The sequence below is a fragment of the Muntiacus reevesi genome, chromosome 18, assembly GCF_963930625.1.
Source record: "Muntiacus reevesi chromosome 18, mMunRee1.1, whole genome shotgun sequence".
NCBI lineage: Eukaryota > Metazoa > Chordata > Mammalia > Artiodactyla > Cervidae > Muntiacus > Muntiacus reevesi.
In genome coordinates this window covers 19,279,969-19,301,404 of record NC_089266.1, presented here as the reverse complement: position 1 = coordinate 19,301,404, position 21,436 = coordinate 19,279,969, and the positions used below count along the sequence as shown (strand labels likewise).

The following is a 21,436-nucleotide window of genomic DNA, read 5'->3' as shown; positions in this document are numbered from 1 at the left end:
CACTCCCCGTCTCACAGCCTATTTCTTAATGTCCAGGTGGGCATCAAGGTTTCTTCCCCAGTCCCTGAGCCCCTCGGAAACATGCCCTGCTTCTCTGGCTTCTCTCCCTTTCTCTCATTATGTATCTCTGAAGCCCCATCCAACTTTAATATTCTTGTTCTGTGTCCCCACCCTCCCCACACCTCCCCCAAGTGCTCCTCTCAAGAAACACTGCACTGAGAGGTTCCTTTGTGCATGCTAAGTCACTGCAGTCATGCTAAGTCACACAGTCATACACTGTGGACTGTAGCCTGCCAGGCTCCTCTGTCCATGGGATTCTCCAGGCAAAAATACCGGAATGTGTTAATTTCCCACCCAGAGGCCATGCTACATTGAAAGGACCCAGGCACCGTCCCCCCTTAACAGTCAAGAGTGGAAGAGGGGATGAGGCTAGGGGACCCTACCTGTCAGTTTCAGGAAGTGGGGAGGGGGATATCTGGGGGCTTCAGAGCCTCTTAGCTGTCTTTGCTACATGGAAAGGCTGAGACCCAGGGAGGAAGAAGCCTATGGATTTGGGGGGGGGGCCAGTCCCCCTCTTCCTAAGGTCAGGTGTCCTGTGCCTGAGACTACAGTCCCCCTTTCCTCTGAGTTCTTTATCTCCGTCCCTGCCTCTCATCATCAACAGCGGCATGCCCACAGTGGACCAGACTGATGCTGGACTTGGGGCAGGGGGTCCCTGTCTGCCACTTCTTCCTATCACTGCCCCAGGTCTGCTCTGGTGTGATACAACCCCTCCTCCCCCAGCTGTATCTCAGTAAGCATCCTCCAGGGAGCCAGGCTGATGGCTCCAATGAGAGTCATGAACCTGAGCTCCCGACAGACCTATCATTCCTAAATAAGGGCCAGTAGTGGAGCTGTAGACTTGGGCGCGAAGCCAAGTTCTCCCATAGGCTTTACCTGGAGAAGCAGGGACTTACCTTCCACTTCTTCCCACACTCCCTGCATCCTCTTCCTGCCCCTCCTCCTCATCCCAGTCTCTCAGAGCCTGACCAGTCTCTTCGATTCTTTCCAGGAAGAAATCACATTTTATTCCTGGCTCAGCTCCTCTGCCAGAGCGGATCGGGAGGCACTGGCTTTTGAAGTGGAGGTGTTGCTGGGTGTAAGAAGGTCGGGTTGCTTATCTGATTTTTTTGCTGATGGCCAGTGGGATCTTGGGGTCTATTTCTGAATCACCACTGCTGGATGTAATTCGTTGACTGAGAAGGAGGAGAGACAGGAGGCAAAACAGGTCAGCAGTTCCCAGGCCCACTGGTTTTGCTTACTGTATTAAGTAAGCCCTTTGAAGCCAAAGGAATCAAAGTGAAATGTAGTGAATGGCTCAGTCCTCATCTTAAAGGACTAGAATCGGGTTCTGCCATCCTTGGCACCTGTATCAGGAAGTAAAAAAAAAGTCTTTCCAAAGCTCATCCTGTTTTACGTAATTCCCAAGACTCAAGAGTCTTCATGGGTTTGATGGTCTACAGTTAGTGGACACTAAGCTAAGTGCTTCAGATGCCTTCCCTTTTAATCCAGTTCTCATGACAGCTCTATTGTGGAAGTGGTATCATTCTCCTTTAATGGATGGGCAGCTGAGACTCAGAGAGTGAGTCATGCTGCCAGAGAGTGGTGATCCTAGCTGAGAACCATACCTCTTACTTCAGGTCTTATCTCCCTCCTGCCTAGCGGACTCTATCCTAATCAGCCCCTAGATTTTGCTTCTTTGTACCTGTCCAGCCTTCCCAGCTAGACTGTCAGCTCCTTCACTTACACCTGGTGCTGAGCAGTGGGGCCTACTGAGACATTCTTATGGGCAAGGAATGGAGGAATGGGCCATCCAGAAATGACTGAACAGCTTCAATCCCCTCTCCCAACTTCTGCCAAGGAAGCCTTTCTGGACTCCCCCCACACTTACACGCAAGCACACTCAGACACACAGCCAGAAGCTATCTGGCTTTCACACTCTGAATCTGTCTCACCGTGAATCGTGAGTACTTGGTTTGCATATCTGGGCTACATTTCTTATAACCTGCTGAGGAAACAAAGCACAATTACTCATCTGGCAGTTTCTGAGAACGGAACACGACACACCTGGATTCTTTACCAGGCAGGCCATGGCCCCTATCTAAGGCAAGGTACAGACCCAGCCCACACTGAAAATTCTCTACCAGGAAGCCAGCCTGTGCTTCCCTGTTCCAGACCGCACAGGGCTCAGGGTATTGTTGCTAAGCCTACAACTCATCTCCCCGCCTCTGTTGGCTCCCTCCCCCGTCTGTCCCCCTCACCCTAGAGGAGGGACTGACAACTTCTGAGCCACCCTCTGTGGAAGTTGGCAGGTTTCTCTGCCACCCTAGCTTGGCACAGAGCCACTCAGAGACACTGACTCCCAAGTAAAGGAGATTCCCCCAAATATGGAATCTGGGCCCTCACCAGGGACTCCTTCCTCACTACCGCCTGCTGCTGGGCATCTTACCAGGACCATGGGGGTTGGTCACCTCTCCTTGGTATGTGTCCTTGTGGGGACCTGGCCTCTGGGAATCCTGGAGGAGGTACTGGGAGGTGCCCTGAGTAAGACGTTCTTGGGCGTTTTGCTGCTTTGGCTGTGGTGGCTGCTGGGGCACCAGCGGTGGCTGTGGCATAGATGGCAACTGTGATTGCGCCAGGGGTGGCTGCGACTCCTGCCGGGACTCCTGAGGTCGCTGGGTTTTCTTCTCACATTGACGTTCCTCTTCTTGGAGTTTCTTCAGTTCCTGGCAAGAAGCCCCCGACAAGTGGAATCCTCCTCCCACCCCACCCAGTCACCACCTTGCCAGAGACACTGCAGGAAGCGAGACAAGGGAATCCTGAGGCCGAGGTGACTGCAGGTTCTCTGTTCCCTGGAGTTGAAGGCTGAGCCTGGAGCCTGAGCCATCTTGCCTCACCCACCCACACCCTAAACTGTTTCTATAGCAACAGTGCCCCTGGCAGAGCCCCTGCCCAGTAAACACAGCCTCTGACCACCTACCTCCTAGCTTGAGAGCACTGTATGCTCTGAAGGCCATTTGCAGTGCCAGAGAGTAAAGAATAATCTCTTACAAATGCCTCGAAACAGCACTGTCCAGTAGAAATTTAATGGGTACCATATTCGGAGACGAATGCTTTCACTTTCATATATAATTTAAAATTTTCTATTAGCCACATAACCAAGGAAGAAGAAATAGGTGAAACTAAGCATAACAATGTATTTTATTCAACCCAATACATCCAAAACATAAAATCAATATGATAATATTGATAGTTGATAGTGTCTGTTTTTGTACTAAGTCTTCAAAACACAGAGGACATTTTATACTCAACAGCACATCTGAATTTAGACATTACATTTTTCAAAACATGTGTGGTTGCAGGGCTTCCCTGGTGGCTCAGTGGTAAAGAATCCGCCTGCCAATTCAGGTGACACCAGTTCGATCCCTGACCCGGGAAGATCCCACATGCCAAGGAGCACCTAAGCACAACTATTGAGGCTGTGCTCTGCAACAAGAGAAGCCACTGTAATGGGAAGCCTGTGCACCGAGACTGGAGAGCGGTCCCTGTTTTCCGAAACTAGAGGAAAGCCGGAGCAGCAAGGAAGACCCAGCACAACTTTAAATAAATTAATTAATAATAACAAAAATGTTTGATCAAGGTATTTCTCTAGTAGTCCAGTGGTTAAGAATCCACCTGCCACTGTGGGGCCATGGGTTCGATCCCTGGTCCAGAAAGATTCCACATGCCATGGGGCAACTAGGCCCGGGCACAACTTCTGAACCTGCACTCGAGCCCACCAGCCATGCTGAAGCCCATGCGCCTAGAGCCTGTGCTCCACACAAGAGAAGCCACCGCAATGGGAAGCCCTCGCGCTGGAGAAAGCCTGCATGCAGCAACGAAGGCCCATCACAGCCAAAAATAAATTCGTTTTAGAAAGGCAAGTTTTACCAAATAAACTTGATCAATATTTCGAGTTCATATAATTTACAATAAAAGTAGATTTACATACCCAAGTTGTTCCAAACATGCTTAAAATTTTGCCAGTATGTAAAGCAGATATTTGTTTTTAAATTTATACTTAAATAAATGTATGTAAAATTTAAAATTCAGTCCCTCAGTCTCTTAGCCACGCCTCAAGGGCTATAGCACACAGGCTGGTAGCCACCGTATCAGACAGCGCAGCTTTAAAACCTCCTGTGCCCGACCGCTCAGTCCCACATGAGGCCTCAGCCTAGCATAACCACAAAGCTGAGTCACCCCAGAGCACACACACACATCCACGACATCAAAGGAGCTTGCTTTCCTCCAGCTCCCAGCAAAACAACATTTGCCAGGTAACAGCTTCCTGGGGATCTGTTTTCCCTCCCCATCTCCTCCCTATCCCTGGAAAGACCCCAGTGAACCCGGCCCCTCTCTTGCACCTGCTCTTGCTGCTGCTGGGCCATCAGCCACCTCTTCCGGTCCAAAGCCATCTGCCGCCGACGGGCCTCCCAGTGGTAAGCGCTGCCCATGACAGTGAGGGTGACAGAAGGGAGGGGTGACAGAAGGCAGAGGGGTGGGGGCATGCAGAGCCCAGGAGGCGGCCACTGCCCCCACCACTTCTGTCTCCTTTCTCCTCAACCCCGTGGCCTGTAACCAGAACCACCTCACAATGTGACCACTACCAAGGCAACTGGGCAGGCCCCCCTCCCCTGCCATGGGAAGGCGGGAGGTGTTCTTCCCAAGCCTCCCAGGGAACATCTGTAAAGCACCTTTCTCTCCGGGGCCCTGAGCAGGTAGAAGACAGCTTTCCTCCTTAGCTTTGCGTTTCAATGGACCCCAGGGACAATTCCCAAATGGTCTGACTTTTCTCTCTGGTTTCCTTCTCCTACCCACCCCAGGATTTCAGCATCTTCATCTGGCCCTCTGCTGACCTCTCCCTTTCCTCCTGCTTTAGTCCTCCATCTCCTCCCCCTATGCTAAGTCAAGAAAATGCAAGGACTTCCCTGGTGGTCCAATGGTTAAGAATCCACCTGCCAGTGCAGAGGACATGGGTTTGATCCCTTGTCCAGGAAGATTCCACATGCCATGGGGCAAAGAAGCCTGTGTGCCACTACTGAAACCCATGAGCCTAGAGCCTGGGCTCCATAACAAACCACCGCAATAAGAAGCCCGCACACCACAGCTAAAGAGTAGCCTCTGCTCTCAACAACTATAGAAAACCCAAGTGCAGCAACAAAGACCCAGCACAGCCACAAAAAAAAATTTTTTTAATTGAAAAAAAAAAAAAAAAATCCTACTAACCTTCACTGGGGTCTGAACTCTGTGAATACAAGGTGGCTTATTAGAAATTACCCTAATCCTGGGGATTTAATATGCTGGGTTCAAGTCAACCCTCTATCTCTTCTTCTGAACTTGGGCTCAGTCTTACCTCTCTGAGACTCCCATTTCCTCACCTGGAAAACCAGAAAGGTAGTACTTGTTACAGTCCTCACAGGGTTCACACAGGACCAAATGGATTAATAGATGAGAAATATATGAAATGAAGTATAAAACTGCTGAGCTACAGGCTAGGATTTTTTATTATCCTGCTTAATTTGCATCCTGTTGAGGAAAAATTCATCCTCTGGGCTTCTAGGTTCTTTGGCTGGTCTAATAATCAAATGGACACAAGACAGATGGCATGCATGCATGCTCAGGCATTCAGCTGTGTCCAACTCTTTGCAGCTCCATGGACTGCAGCCTGCCCAGACTCCTTTGTCCATGGAATTTCCCAGGCAAGAATACTGAAGTGGGTTGTCGTTCCTTCTCCAGGGGATCCTCCCAATCCAGGGATTGAACCCATGTCTCCTGTGTCTCCTCCATTGGCAGACAGATTCTTTACTACTAAGCCCCTTGGGAAACCCCTAAGACAGATGAACAGGAGCAAAACAAGTGTAATTACATATATTCAGGGATCCCATAAGAATATATAAGGGCCTGGGACCTCCCCTTGTGGTCTAGTGGTGAAGAATCTACCTTCCAATGCAGGCAATTCAGGATTCATCCCTGGTTGGGGAACTAAGATCCCACATGTCCCAGGGCAACTAAACCCAGGTACCTCAACTAGAGAGAAGCCCAAGCTTTGCAGGTAAGACCTGATTCAGCCAAAAATAAAAATAAAATAAGTATTTCTTAAAAAGAATATGAGACCCAAGGACAGTTGAGGCTTATATGTCATTCTGAGCTAAGGAATGGGATAAGAGCTTAGGGCTTCAAAACTGAGGAAAGGGTACTTCTCTGGTGTCCAGTGGCTAAGACACCATGCTCCCAATCCGGGGGCCCAGGTTCGATCCCTGGTCAGGGAACTAGATCCTGCATGCTGCAACTTAGGCATTCGAATACCACAACTTGAGTTCACATGCCCGTGTGCTACAACTAAAACCCGGCACAAGCAAATTAAAAAAAAAAACAAAAACAGAGGAGGGTAAATCACAGGACAAAAAGAGAACATGTGTTTGGTAATGAGATGTTTGCCCTGCTGTGCAGATGAGTTTCTCAGATAAAAGTTCTCTTTGATAATAACTCTCTCGGAGACAAGTCCCCTGTCTAAATTCTTTTAGGCAATTGAGTGAGAGATAAAAAGCTCTTCCTGGGTCTTTAGATCCTCCATTGCCTTGAGCTCAAATCACCCCGCGTATTAGTGACACATTCTGGGGAGGTTCATTTTTAACTCCTTGGGTCTCCAGTAGGTGGAGAGGCTAGAACAGGGGGTCATTTCATTAAGTAGATTATTGGCCTTTCCCCACCGATTTAAATTTTTCTAGAAACAGCAGAGTCTGTTTGCAGCTGGAAACAAGGGAGGGACATGGGTGAAAAGGGGGCTTTGAACCCAGCATCAGCCTGGTAACACTGCGCTGGTGGAGGGAGGGTGCAGGATACAGCCCTTGAACCAGAGAACAGTTTCATAGAGAGTCTGTCAATTCAGTCAGCTGGTATACTACTGTAGTCACGTAGGATTCTGGAGTTAGACTGACTTTGGTTGAATCCTGGCTGTGTCACCTGTTAGCTAGGAGAACTTAGGCAGGTCACTCAGCATCTCTGAGCCTTTCCTCTGAAGGTCGTTGGAAGACACCATGGGATGCGCGGCAAGTGCCTGTCATCCCAGGGGGGACCTGGCTATGGCTGGCTGATAGGGTTGCCCCAGTTCTGTTGAGGAGCCAATGGGTCTGTGAACCTTGCTACATCTCTTTTCCTATTTAAATTTTTTGTAATATTTATTTATTTGGCCATGTTGGATCTTTCTTTATTTTATTTTTTAAATTTTAGCTATGCCGAATCTCTGTTGCTGCTCCGACTTCTCATTGCGGTGGCTTCTCTGGTTGCTGAGCAAGGACTCCAGGGCACTCGGACTTCAGTAGTTGCTCTGTGTAGGCTCAGGAGTTGCAGCTCCCGGACTCTAGAGCATGGGCTCAGTAGTTGTGGCCCACGAGCTTAGTTGCTCCAAGGCATGTGGGATCTTCCTGGATCAGAAATCCAACCCACATCTCCTGCATTCGCAGGCGGATTCTTTACCTCTGAGTCACTGAGGAAGCCCTACATTGGGTCTTTTTTTTTTTTTTTTTTCTACGTTGGGTCTTAGTTGCGGTACACAGGATCTTTGTTGGGGCACAAGGGCTCCAGAGCACGGAGGGCTCAGTAGTTCTAGCATGTAGTTTCCCCAGGCTGCTCTGTCCATGGGGATCCTCCAGGCAAGAATACTGGAGTGGGTTGCCTTGCCCTGCTTCAGGGGATCTTCCCAACCCAGGAATCGAACCCAGGTCTCCCACATTTCCGGTGGATTCTTTACTGTCTGAGCCACCAGGGAAGCCTGAATACTGGAGCGGGTTGCCATGCCCTCCTCCAGGGGATCTTCCCAACCCAGGGATCAAACCCAAGTCTCTTATGTTCCTTGCATTGCCAGATGGGTTCTTTACCACTAGCACTGCTTGAGAAGTCCTGTGGAATCTTAGTTCCCCAATTAGGGTTTGAACCCACCCACATCCCCTATATTGGAAGGCAGATTCTTAACCACTGGACCCCAGAAAAGTCCCTTTTTCTTCCTTTTTAAAAGAGGTGCTACTCCCTTCTCCTCCTAGCGCCCAGGGGTGTTATATGCAACAATAGATACACGAAGTTTTCCAGACACAAAATGTGAAGCTGAGGCTTATCACTGGACATTTATTTTCACAACACGTATATCTTCCTATAAACTAATTCTACAGACATTTAGGTGGAAAATAACTATTATAAGCGGAAGAGAAAGGCACTTGACTGTCTCAGTGATTAAATGGGCAAAAGAGGTAGTGGGTTTCTTTGTTTCTCAGTTTCCCTCTTCCTCTCTTCCTACCCTAGAAAGAGGGCTTCCCAAGTGGCTCAGTGGTAAAGAATCCACTTGCCCATGCAAGAGATGCAGCCTCGATCCCTTGGTCGGGAAGATCCCTTGGAGGAGGGCATGGCAACCCACCCCAGTATTCTTGCTGGGGAATTCCATGGACAGAGGAGCCTGGTGGGCTAGGGTCACAAAGGGTTGGACAGAGACGCACCCTAGAAAGAACAGGCTTCAGATGCAGAGATGCTCAGGGCGGGGGAAGTGGGTTGGGCTGAATTAGGGGAACTGTTTTCAACCCTCTGAGCCTGTCCTCCTGCCAGAGGAAGGATTCTCAGGGTAAATCTGCCAAGACGGTGCCCCTTCCCTTCTCATCACTCTTTTGGAGCCTGTCTCCTGCTTCTGTACACCCTGCCTCTCCCAACCCTATTTCTGACCTCAGAGCTCCTTCCAGCTCTAGATTCCACTCCATGTCCCACTTCACCCCTTCCAATCTGGATTTTAACTCATGTCGGCCCTCGGAGAACTTTCTCGTGCTGCTACCTGATTTTAGTCACTTGGACATTTGCATCTTTTAATAAAGCTTGTTAGTATACAAGACCAATAATCTTTTGTTGTGGAAGGAACAAAGTATAGTTAGATGTGTGGACCAGGTAAATCTTGTGAAATAGCAGCTGCATTATTTATTAGGTGTGGGAATGGGATCTAGCTGCTCTACTGCTCTGATTAGGGCTTCCTGGGATCAGGGTTTCCTTGATAGATCAGTTGGTAAAGAATCTGCCTGCAATGCAGGAGACCCCAGTTCGATTCCTGGGTTGGGAAGATCCCCTGGAGTAGGGAAAGGCTACCCACTCCAGTCTTCTGGCCTGGAGAATTCCATGGACTGTGTAGTCTATGGGGGTCACAAAGAGTTGGACACGACTGAGTGACTTTCACTTTCACCGCTCTGATCAGTTTCCTCTCCTACAGGGTAGAGGTAATAATATCTCTACCCTAGAGGGGTTGTGATGACTAAAGGAAATAACCCATGTGACACAATAAACAGAGGCTTTTTTTTATTATAGTATTTCACGAATTTAAGATGTCATCATTCGTGAGAGGTGCCCTTGTTTTCTCTAGACATACTGCGATGTAAACACTGGCAGTTCTTTCTCCTGGCATCAAATGTAAGGTGCATTCTGGTTTCTGAAATATAAATATGTGAAAAATAGGGCTCCTCTGGTGGTTCCGTGGTAAAGAATCCACATGCCAATGCAGGAGACACGGGTTCAATCCCAGATTTGGATAGATCCCACATGCTGTGGAGCAACTCCATGTGCCACAACTACTGAGTTTGTGCTCTGGAGCCCAGGAGCCGTGACTATTGAATCCCTCAAGCCTAGAGCCCGTGCTCCACAACACTGAAAATCACTGCAATGAGACACTTACACACCACAACTAGAGAGTAGCCCAGTTCTCTGCAACTAGAGAAAGCTTGAGCATCAACGAAGATAATAAATAATTATCACAGCCAAAAATAATAAGTGAAACTATTCTTTAAAAAAAAGATGGATGTGCATCTTGGAATGGAGGAAAATAGGCATCATTATTGAGTGTGACACCTTCTGTTTGGGACTGCTGAAAGACCAAAAAGAAAATGGGGGTATTTGGAGACACTCGCTGAGGCTCGATAATGCCAGGCAAGTTTTGAAAAGCCCAGCTCTTGTTTGAGCCCAACAAATTTTATGGATCCAGTCTAGCTGGACAGGAAACTGACTCTCTAGTACACAAACACTTATTGTGTGCCAGGATCCTCAGCACATTCAGGGTGGGGGGTGAGGAGCAGACACATTCTGCTGGCCCCTGATAATGTTGCTGGGAAAAGCAATCTCCCTTTCCCACTGCAAAGACAGACAGACAGATACAGTTCTGTTGTGAGTCATAAAAGTGAACGCTTTTTGTTCTGTGACTGGGAAAAAGGAGAAGGAGGAAGAGAGAACTGAGGCAAGAGGTTGGGGTCAGACAGAAGGGAGAGAAGATCAGGAGAAAACAAGATGGCATTTCCCTCCAAGTCTCTTCAACTAGTTGTGGAAGCTGACAAGTGATGAAAAGAACCTGATGGAGCCATCCAAAAGGACAGGGTCAAAATTGAGGTGAAGGCAGGGCTGCTGCAGGGCCAGGAAAAGCAGACACAGTGAGCCTGGACTTGAAGAAGTGTCCTCCCCAGCTAGCAGGGCTCAGGCAGACCTCTGATGCCCAAGGATGGAACACTCAGAAACACTCAGAGTTGGCAGCGTTGGCATGGGCAGACTTATCTGATTGTCACAGGCTTCCAAGGCAGCAAAGAGCAGTGGACGTGGTTGAGTGGCAGCCGGAGGAGGAAAGGCAGAACACAGACAGGTGCCCCTTGCTGACCACAGGGGAAAGATCATGTTAACCTGTGTGATCCCAGGACCCACACAGCGGCATGCACAGAGTAGGTGTGATACCAAAGAATCAGTTCAATTAAGAATCTTAAAAACAGGATATCACAAAGTTGTTTTTTTTTTTTTTTTTTAAAAAGAGAAGTCCAGAAATAGACACATACAGACTTTTTTTTTTGCTGCTCTGAGTCTTCATTGTGGTGCAGAGGCTTAATTGCCCCATAACATATGGGCTGTTAGTTCTCTGACTAGGAACTGAACCTCTGTCCCCTGCACTGGAAGGCAGATTCTAAACCACTGGACTGCCAGGGAAGTATCACATACAGACTTTTTAATATGATAAAGGTGGCATCTGAGGGATTTCTGTGGCAGTCCACTGGTTAAGATTGTGAGCTTCCAATTCAGGGGGCATGGATTCAATCCCTGATCAGGGAACTAAGATCCCTCATGCTACGGGGGAAGAAAAAAAAGACAAAAAAAGAAAAAAAAAGACAAAAGAAAAAAAAGAAGGAAAAAAAAAGAGACAAAAGAAAAAAAAAAGACAGCACTTGAAACTGATGAGGAGATGGGCTATTTTATATATGATGTTGGGACAACTGGGTAGCCATCCAGAAAAAATAAAGTCAGATGTATATCTGAATTCAAGTCCTAGGACACATGTGAAGTAGGTTAGAGATGGAAATGCAAAAATATCAGCAATTCAAAGGATAATGGGCAAAGGATATGAACACTCAATTCACAGAAAATAATAATGAATTTCAAGCAAACGAAAAATTGTACAACCTTGCTCACAGTAAGAGATAACATTGGATAGTATGCAAAAGTTTGATAACACGGTTGAGCAAGGCTGTGGGAAACAGGCACTGGTTGAGAAGTCTGTCTGTGGTCTTCCAGTCTCTGTTCTTATTTATCATTTTCAACTTCCTGGCATCAATGATAACTGGGTCTATAGTGAGACTGGAGGACACTTGGACAAAGGCCCGCCTTTGTTGCCCTGATCACACCCCTGATGTTGCCTGAATTTTTATAGGCACTTTGGTCTGTACGCATGGATGTGATCTCGCTGAGGGGCACTGACTCACATTAACCAAACTCACAAGGTGGTGCATGAACCAGAAGGCTAAGTCAATCATTTACAAAGGGAGATACTGCTTTGCAACCACAGACCATGCATGTCTTCAACCCAAGGAACCCCATTCCAAAGGTCAAAATACATAGGAAACTTAACTAGTGACCACAAGATGGCCTGATAAATAGGGAAGCAAGCAGCAATATAGTGAAACACAGTATCATCATAATTGCTACAAGCCGGGAGGTTCGCTGATCTCTTTCTATTTGTACAAATTGCAATATTTAATATTTATGCATGTATTTATTTAGGCAAAATATATTAAGTGCCTAGTATATGCCAGACCTTATTCTAAAGATTGAGGATATAAATGTGGATAAAACAGACAAAGGTCTCTGTTCTTCAGCTTACATACTATTAGGCTAAAAGCAACACATAAATGTATAAAATGTTAGGTGATACATGCTACAGAGTAAAATAAAACCAGGTAAGGGACAGTAGGGGCGCTGGATGAGTGAGGGAAGATTAAGCACAGGATTACATGTTAATATTTTCATTTTCTAGATGAAGAGGCTAAGCTACAGAGAAGTGACTTGCCTGAGATATTTTTCCTAATGTTGCTCTTACATGTTAACTATATGCCAGGCATGTCTCATAATTCCTAAGATTATGTCTAGTAATTTCTCATCTCGTTATCTCCAATTTACAGATAATATATTGAAGACAGAGGGTTAAGCAAGGAGGTCAAGTCACGACTAGGCCATGTGATTATTAACAGGTAAACAGGGATTAGAGGCCGGGTGTTCCAAGTCTCTGCTCTTAACTGCTGCACCAGATAGCTTGTTCTTATCTCTCTACAGAAGACCTGTGTGTCAGACTCAGCAACACTTACTCTTATACTGGGCTGGACACACAAGAATGGCTCTTTCTTTGCCCTTTTCTAGGTCCCAGACTCTTGACTTCAGATGGATTTGTCTTCTTGTGTGGTCTTAGGCAGAGCTCCTTAACCTCTCTGTCTCAGCCAATTCATCTGTAGGTAAACTTTGAAAGTCTGATACAAGGAAAACACTTGGTGCAAACCTTGGCCCAAACAGTGTTTCTTATTGCATCCTCTCTCTGTGATACAGTTGCTTAGTTGTCTCAGTGTCACAGCTATGCCACCTTCATTGGAACCTCATTGGTTGGACACCAGGACCCACATTCTGGATTACTAAACCAAGGTTATCTCCTTAGCTCCCTTTGTATGCCCTCAAGTTGGATTCAAGATTGCTGGGAGAAACATCAATAACTAACAGGTGACACTACTCTGATGGCAGAAAATGAAGAGGAACTAAAGAGTCTCTTGATGAAGGTGAAAGAGGAGAGTGAAAAAACTAGCTTAAAATTCAGCATTCAAAAAACTAGGATCAGTAGCATCTGGTCCCATCACTTCATGGCAAATAGATGGAGAAACAATGGAAACAGTGACAGACTTTTCTTGGGCTCCAAAATCACTGCAGATGGGAACTGCAGTCATGAAATTAAAAGACACTTGCTCCTTGGAAGAAAAGCTATGACAAACTTAGACAATGTATTAAAAAGCAGAGACATTACTTTGCCAACAAAGTTCCATCTAGTCAAAGCTATGCTTTTACCAGTAGTCATGTATGGATGAGCAAGTTGGACCATAAGGATGGCTGAGCACCAAAGAATTGATGCTTTTGTACTGTGGTGTTGGAGAAGACTCTTGGGAATCCCTTGGACTGCAGAGAGATCAAAACCAGTCAGTACTAAAGGAAATCAATCCCGAATATTCATTGGAAGGACTGATGTTGAAGCTGAAACTCCAATACTTTGGCCACCTGATGTAAGGAGCCAACTCATTAGAAAAGAACCAGATACTGGGAAAGATTGAAGGCAGAAGACGGTGACGACAGAGGATGAGATGGTTGGATGGCATCACTGACCTAATGGACATGCATCTGGGAAAGCTCCGGGAGATGGTGAAGGTCAGGGAAGCCTGGCGTGCTGCAGTCCATGGGGTCGCAAAGAGTTGGACACGACTGAGCGACTGAAGAACAGCAACCCCACAAGATAGGCTTTAAGGTTTCCACCTATCAGCTGGGGAATTAGAGCTCTGAAGGTTAAGGGGTTTGCGCTAGGGGCTTGCAGCCGGGGCAGGGCGGGGATTCTGACAACAGGGCAGCAGTCCTCGGAGGGCCAGATCTGGGGTCTCAAGTTCTCCCGATAGCCCCTGGCAGGCGACAGTAGACAGACACTCCCAGACTCCCAGCCTCCGAGTGGGTTATGGCTGGACAGAGCCAATCCGTGGGATCCTGTTGCTTTCACAGCGAAGAACAGATGACTTTTTTCGTACTCAGACCAGTCAATTTCACAGGGCCCCTCGATTCGCCCAAACCCAACAAGTCCAAAACCTGCCTTTCCGCACGAGCCAGGGCCAAGGCGGAGCTCCGCCCCAGCCCAGCTTCCGCTCATGCGCGCAGAAACCGTGCGGAGAAGCGGGCTGTCTACCCGCAAGGCTACACCCACCCTCGCGGAAAGGGCGGGGCATGCAAATTAGAAATGGCGCCTCCGTTAGGGAATGACAAAATTACAGCAGATATACAAATTCTCTCCTATAATGTAGAGAATAAGAAATCTGCACGAGAGTCCAGTACAGTACCATTCACAGTAGTGTCCACGAAGCAAAGGCAGGGAGACCTGGAGTGAATGGGGACACGGGTCACACTGACTGTAACAAGCACAACAGCAGGACGGTGACAGCGACGGGCGGTGCCGCGGTATCGCTTCTCGGCCTTTATGGCTAAGATCAAGTGTAGTATCTGTTCTTATCAGTTTAATATCTGATATGTCCTCTATCCAAGGGCAATATATTAAATGGGTTTTTGGAGCAGGGAGTTGGAATAGGAGCTTGCTTCGTCCACTCCTTGCATCAACTTGATATTGCAGTACTTCCAGGAACGGTGCACCCCTTTGGGGGGATATCTTTGGTGATAAAGATTGACTTAAGCAGGCTGTTTTTCAGTACTTGACTTTTTTGTGGTTCAGATGGTAAAGTGTTTGCGCATGGATGGAGGATCCTGCTAGAACTACAGTCCATGGGGCTACAAGGAGCTAGACACGGCTGAGCGATTTCACTCTACTCTTCTTTTGTTTTTTTCAGTACTTAATTGATTTGGGGGTTAAACGTTAGTCTATACTGTCAGTTAGTGAAGTCGCTCAGTCGTGTTTCACTCTGGACTCCATGACTCCATGGACTGTAGTCCTACCTTGCTTCTCTGTCCATCGGATTTTCCAGGCAAAAGTACTGGAGTGGGTTGCCATTTCCTTCTCCAGAGGATCTTCCCAACCCAGGGATTGAACCTGGGTCTCCTGCATTGGAGGTAGATGCTTCACCATCAGAGCCACCAGGCACGTGTAAACCGTGTTAAGTTTCAGGTTTTATCATACTTGAGAAAAATTTAGTTTGTAGTGGGGAGCTAACACCTTGAGTATTGGTTTTTATTTATTTTTGTTTGTTTTAAGAAGGTTGAAATATGAACTAACACTTTCTCCACTTTAGACTTTTATTCCACAGAACTTTTGTAATTTTTTACTGTCAGTGTAACTTTTTTTTTTTTTTACTTCAGTGTAACATACATTGACTCGTGTTTTCCATGGTAGGAACTCTTGAAGAAAAAAAAAGGTGGGAAGGTGCTGGCACACCAGAAATCTGACAAAGTACAGTGAACTTAGTGAGAAGAGAATTGACACTGCAGTAAAACAAGAAAGGCTGCGATGTTCAGGGGTTCCTATTGTGGAGCACTGCTGGGGTCCAGCCCCAGCAGGATCCAGGGGAACCCTCAGGATGAACGGCGTCGGCGAATGAGAGAGTGAGACAAGGCTCGGGGCTGAGTCTGAAGTTTATTTCTGCACGGCCCCTTTATACCCTTAACAACATCTTTGGGGGAAGTGCATATCGCTTACACACAGGCCATCTCAAAACATTACAGCAACTTGACCTTCAACAGAAACAGGATGTCACCCACATACTTTTTCGTTCACAAGAGTCTTTCTTATTATTTGGCCTTCAGGCCTGCTAACATTTTATGGCTTGCACCTGGTCTTACTTAAGCAACTTCAGTAGCCGACCCTGTTTTTCTTATAATTAATCTATTTTCTTTCTAATAAGCGTCATCTCTATGGGAACTAGATAGGATTACATTTTTTACAGAACAGAAATGCGAAGGACTGCAGAAACAGCAGATATGGCACAAAACAGGCTCTTAGTCTAAAAGTTAACCACCTGCAAGAAGTCGCCAGCTAATCTCTATCTAAAGTATTTTCTATTAGGCACATTTGTGGCTATCATATTTGTGGAGCTTTTCTCACCCCGTGAAGGGGCCTGTGCTTAATAATTTCTTTTGTTAGCGTACTGTGCTTAGGATGTTTAGAACAATCAAGAGCATTTTGTGCAATGAGATCACACATTTATCAAACAAGCCAGAATGCCAGCAAAATGTTTGAATGGAAGCATTTCCTTCATCTCTGGCCCCTTCATTGGGCAGCAGCATCCAGGAGATTTATTAATTAGAGTTTTAAGTTGGTCCTCATTCAGTGAAAGAGGAGCAGGAGAGCTCTCGGCAGGCAACACGAGAACCTGCAACACGGCAAACAAAAACAACAGCAGAAAAGGGGGGAAGATAAAGGGTGGGGTAGAGGCCGAGGCCAACCTGGAGGGTCCCTTATCCTAGATGACCTTGCCTGTCAGGTTCTTTCCTCGTGACCTCATCATGGATGGGGTCCCGGACGGCCTTGCCTGCCCGGTATTTTCTTCATGACCTCGTCATGGGTGGGACCCCCCATAACGGCTCCCGGCAGAGCACCAGCTGCAACACTCTCTCCTAGTTCAGTTCAGTCGCTCAGTTGTGTCCAACTCTTTGCAACCCCATGAACCGCAGCATGCCAGGCCTGCCTGTCCATCACCAACTCTCGAAGTTTACCCAAACTCATGTCCATTGAGTCAGTGATGCCATCCAACCATCTCATCCTCTGTCATCCTCTTTTCTTCCCTCCTTCAATCTTTCCCAGCATCAGGGCCTTTTCAAATGAGTCAGCTTTTCGCATTAGGGGGCCAAAGTATTGGAGTTTCAGCTTCAACATCAGTCCCTCCAATGAACACCCAGTCCAATGAACTAGCAGTCCAAGGGACTCTCAAGAGTCTTCTCCAACACCACAGTTCAAAAGCATCAATTCTTTGGCGCTCAGCTTTCTTCACAAGGAGAGGTAAATTGTTTCCTCTTTCAACAGTGACCACAGAGAAGAAAGCACAGGGCCTAGTTGGACCTCTCAGAGTTCTGGAAACTTGGAACACATTCTACACAAAAAAATCCTCCCTGGGCTCATAAGCCAGGTGACCCAAAAGATGTTAAGCTTGGAGCTGGGCCTGGGCCAGAAAGGGGTGCAAAGCTAGCAAGTGAGGTGAGGCAAGGCTGCTACTCAGCTCAGCGGACCTGGCAGACCCTATCATCTTAGAGACGGGCAGGTGAATGAAGGGAAGTAAGGGACTTGGTCGTAAGCTAAAGTGGGGATCGCAGTGCAGGTCCTCAGAGCTCTAGAACCAGGACACGACACCCACAGCAACAGAGGCTTGTCCATGTTCCCAAAAGCAGCTCCTGGCAAACTACTAGGCATTTGTAGAGATAGATGGCTACCATGGGACAGAGACCATGAGTCACAAACTGTATAGCAGGCCTCCAAGACTGAAAACTTGGTCAGGCCCACAGAGCAGCCAATCTAAGAAGTGGTTTGTCAGGATTGAGCAGGAGGAGGGCACTGGGCAATCAACAGACAGAATAAGTCCACCAGCATTTGTAGCCGGCCATCCCCGGCCTGGTCCAATGGGCACAAGAACAGTGGGCCACTGTGGCAGGCACAATGGACCCCACACTTCTTGGGGACCTCAATCCTGAACTCCATGGAGTCACAGGGCCCAGTCATTTCTTGGGTTGGGTTGGGTGAGGTGGAAATCTGGACTCCTCTAGGGGCAAGCTTGGTTCAGAACTCTTTCCTGCTTCCTGCCTTTTATCGTTCAAAGCATTAACCTTCCCTACTGTCAACCTCCTGCATTCCTCACTCTGTCTCAGTAAGTCCTTCCCCAATGACCTAACTCATACTATAACTCAGACTCTGAAAGTCAACTGTTTATAAACATTTATATATTATATCCATTTATATAATTAACATCTACGCAACTAAAAAAAAAAAGAGAAACTGGGAAAAAAAATATTTGCAAATCTATCACAGGGAGGGTGAATCTCAATATTCTACGAAGAGACCTGAGAATGTGATCAGAAAAAAGCAAACCACTCGATAAAATTTGGCTAAAAAATCCCACAGTTCTGGGACTTCCCTGGTGGTGCAGTGGTTAAGAATCTACCTTGCAAAAAAAAAAAAAAAAAAAAAAGAATCTACCTTGCAATGAATGTGGCAGTGGTTCAATCCCTGGTCGCAGAAGACCCCACATGCCACAGGGCAACTGAGCCCGTACACCACAACTGCTGAGTCTGCCTTCTAGAGCCTGTGCTGTGACAAGTGAAGCCACTGTGATGACAGTCGCATGTACCACAGCTAGAAAGTAGCCCCCACTTGACACAACTAGAGAAAGACCGCACGCAGCAATGAAGTCCCAGCGCAGCCAAAAATAAAAATTGGTTTTTTTAATCACAATTCTTGGGAAAGATAACAAATATCATTGTTTAGAGGCAGAAGAGAGTCATGACAAGAAAGGAACAGAAGGACATCTTCTTAGGAGATAGTAATGCTTTTTCTTAAGCAGAGTAATGGTGACAATTGTGTGTTTACTTTGTGAAATTTAATCAAGTTTTACCCTTAAAATTAACATCATTTTTGTATGCTGTCCTTCAATAAAGTCTTTAAAATTAGTTATAATAAATATGATTTTTCACACAACTATAAGGAGAGAAATGCATATTTAAACAACAATGAGATATAATCTATAACCTGTGAGTTTGGCAAAAATGCAAGAGTCTGACAATGTACCTGGTTCCCCAGGCTACAGAAACAGGAAATGCTTGAGACCTCTCTGGGTCATCCTAGAGTCCCATCCTGACCTGTTACTCCTAACTCTTTCAGGGCAAGGATATCAGGGACTCTGAGGATATAATACCTTAGTGAAGGCACATGACATCTGGATGAGGTCTGGGGCCAGCAGTAGAATTTTTATCTGAACAGAGTACAGGGCATGGTGGGGTTTCCCCCGGTGGCTCAGAAAGTAAAGAACCTGCCTGCAATGCAGGAGATCCAGATTTGACCCTTGGGTCAGGAAGATCCCCTTGAGGAGGGCATGGGAACCCGCTCCAGTGTTCTTGCCTGGAGAACCATGAACAGAGGAGCCTGGCGGGCTCCAGTTTGGAATTGCAGAGTTGGACACAACTGAGCAACTAGTACTTTCACAGGGCATGATGGGGAAGGGGTACTAACTCAAGTTAACCAAGCTCCCAAGGGTCCTATGCATGAACTAGAAGGTGACGTAAATCGCTTTAATGTGAGACACTCCCCTGCAGGAATGTAACTGAGGATCAACTCCCAAATACCTGGGAAACCATAAAATGACCACTGAGGAACACGGAACCAAGTAGAGAGATCAGGAATTGGGGAAGCCTGAAGAGTCATTATAATAGCCATGTGTCAGGGGATGGGTAAGTGTGACTGATATAATATCTAGTTTAATACTTATCCACTCACTCGTCCATTCCATAAATGGATGTAGGTGTTGGGCACCAACCTAATGACTGTGACAGGGTGATGGAAAAAGCAGTCCAAGTGAGAATCTTCCCAGTCTTCAGGGTGGAGGGGCAGAAGGGGAGGCAGATAGTAGAATCATAGACAAAGCACACACATAGCAGGTCAGGTCTGGTGCAAGCTAGAAGGCAAAACCAGGTTGAGGCATGGAGGAGCATCTCTGATGGCAGAAGGGAGGGAGATTGCTCAAAACGGGGCCCAAGTTAGGTTTTCTTAGGACCAAGATTCACACTGGGAGATGACTGCTCAGAGGAGTGTCTAGCAAAAACTCTCTTTATCCCTAGTGTTTGCAAGTTGAGGGCTGACTCCCGCTAGGCATGTCCAGAGGGGACCTCAGAGCTAAACTGTCCGGAAGGTTATTAGGGTTCCCTAAGGAGTGAAACAGATCACTCCTCCCACCCTTCCCCTGCCACGGGAGACAGGGAAAACCCAAACCGGCAGGGAATCAGAGAGCCAGAATCCAAGGCAGGCTCAGATGAGGATTTGACCCCAGGTGCCACCCACCCTTATCAAAACCATGGTGCTGTGGGCCTGATGCCAGCAAATCCATGTGTGTGCCACCAGCAACCTTGCTGTCCTCCAATGTCGCCTTGCTATTCTTGTGGCTTTCCCCCCTTCTCGTGCAAAGTGTGCAGCGGGCGCAGCGACCTCTAGCGCCACAGCAGTTTCTGCAGAGCGACGGGGGCCAGGACTGTGCCAAGGGCCGAGCTAGAAGGGCCCACCACGTCCCTGGGGCGGAGAAAGGCGGGGCATGCAAATTAGGATCCTCCTCTGCGGAAGGATGGGCGGGGGTGCAAAAAGGGATGTGAACGTTATAGACAACTAATGCAGTCGCTGGTCTGGACTCCATCAGACCTGTGCTTCAGAACCCGGCAGGTCTTGGAACACCGTGACCAACTCCGCAAGTCAACTGCCTTCTAGCTGAGTGACCCAGGGCAAGTTTCTCAGCCTCTCTGGTCTCACTGATCACGACTGTGAAATGAAGATGATAACAGCGTCAATCCTCTGTAGGGTGTCCAGGATCCAAGTGGGCTCGATCATAGCAAAGAATGCAGGGCAGTGCCTGGCAGGTGGCTGTCGTGAGATCAGGGATCTTTCCCCTCAGGTTCGACTGAACTAGAGAGTCGGTTAGGGGTAGGGCCGACTGTGATAGCCTCACAGACCCTGCAGCTCTCTAGCGGCTTAGCGGAGAATGGAGGAAATACAAATACGTCCGCCTGGCGACCCCGGGGTCTCAATTAAGGAGCTTAGCCGTTACGGGGACAGAGACCCGTTCTCAGTCAAGGCGGTCCCTGCCTCTCCCCTCCCCCGCCCTCGTAATTCTCTCTCTGCTCAAGCTCTGGGCTCTGCCTGGCGGCCCCCGACAAACCCTAATCTCCCAAATGCACAGTCATTATGACCCAGGATTTGCTTTGTGAGCCGGTCTCGTCCTGCAGCTCCCTCCATCGACACCCTGAGGCGGCCAACTGCAAAACCCCTGCGTTCTCCCCGGAGCTGGAAAGTGTGCGGCGAGCGCAGCGACCTCCAGCGCCACAGCAGCTTCTGTAGAGCTGCTGGGGCCAGGAGGAAGTCTGGTGCCGAGGGCTCAGCTGGACGGTGGTGGCCACGCCCCCTGAGGGCGGGGCGGGGCGGGGCATGTAAATTAGGGACCTCCTCTGCGGAAAGATGGGCAGGGGTGCAAAAAGGGATGTGAATGTTGTAGAGAACAAGTGCGGTTTCACTGTTCTGGAGCAGACACAGGAGGGTAAGCCAGAAATGTCCACTGAGGGTTGGAGTTGAAGGGAGGACGATGACAGCTAGGACAGAGCATGTGGT

At 47.7% G+C, this 21,436-nt stretch overlaps 1 non-coding gene across 1 annotated transcript; it reads left to right on the top strand.

Annotated features, from left to right (window-relative positions):
• Positions 1-14,600: 14,600 nt before the first annotated feature.
• Positions 14,601-14,792, top strand: LOC136150488 (U2 spliceosomal RNA). Its single transcript, XR_010659906.1, has one exon. It is a non-coding gene; the product is annotated as a U2 spliceosomal RNA (small nuclear RNA).
• Positions 14,793-21,436: the final 6,644 nt, after the last annotated feature.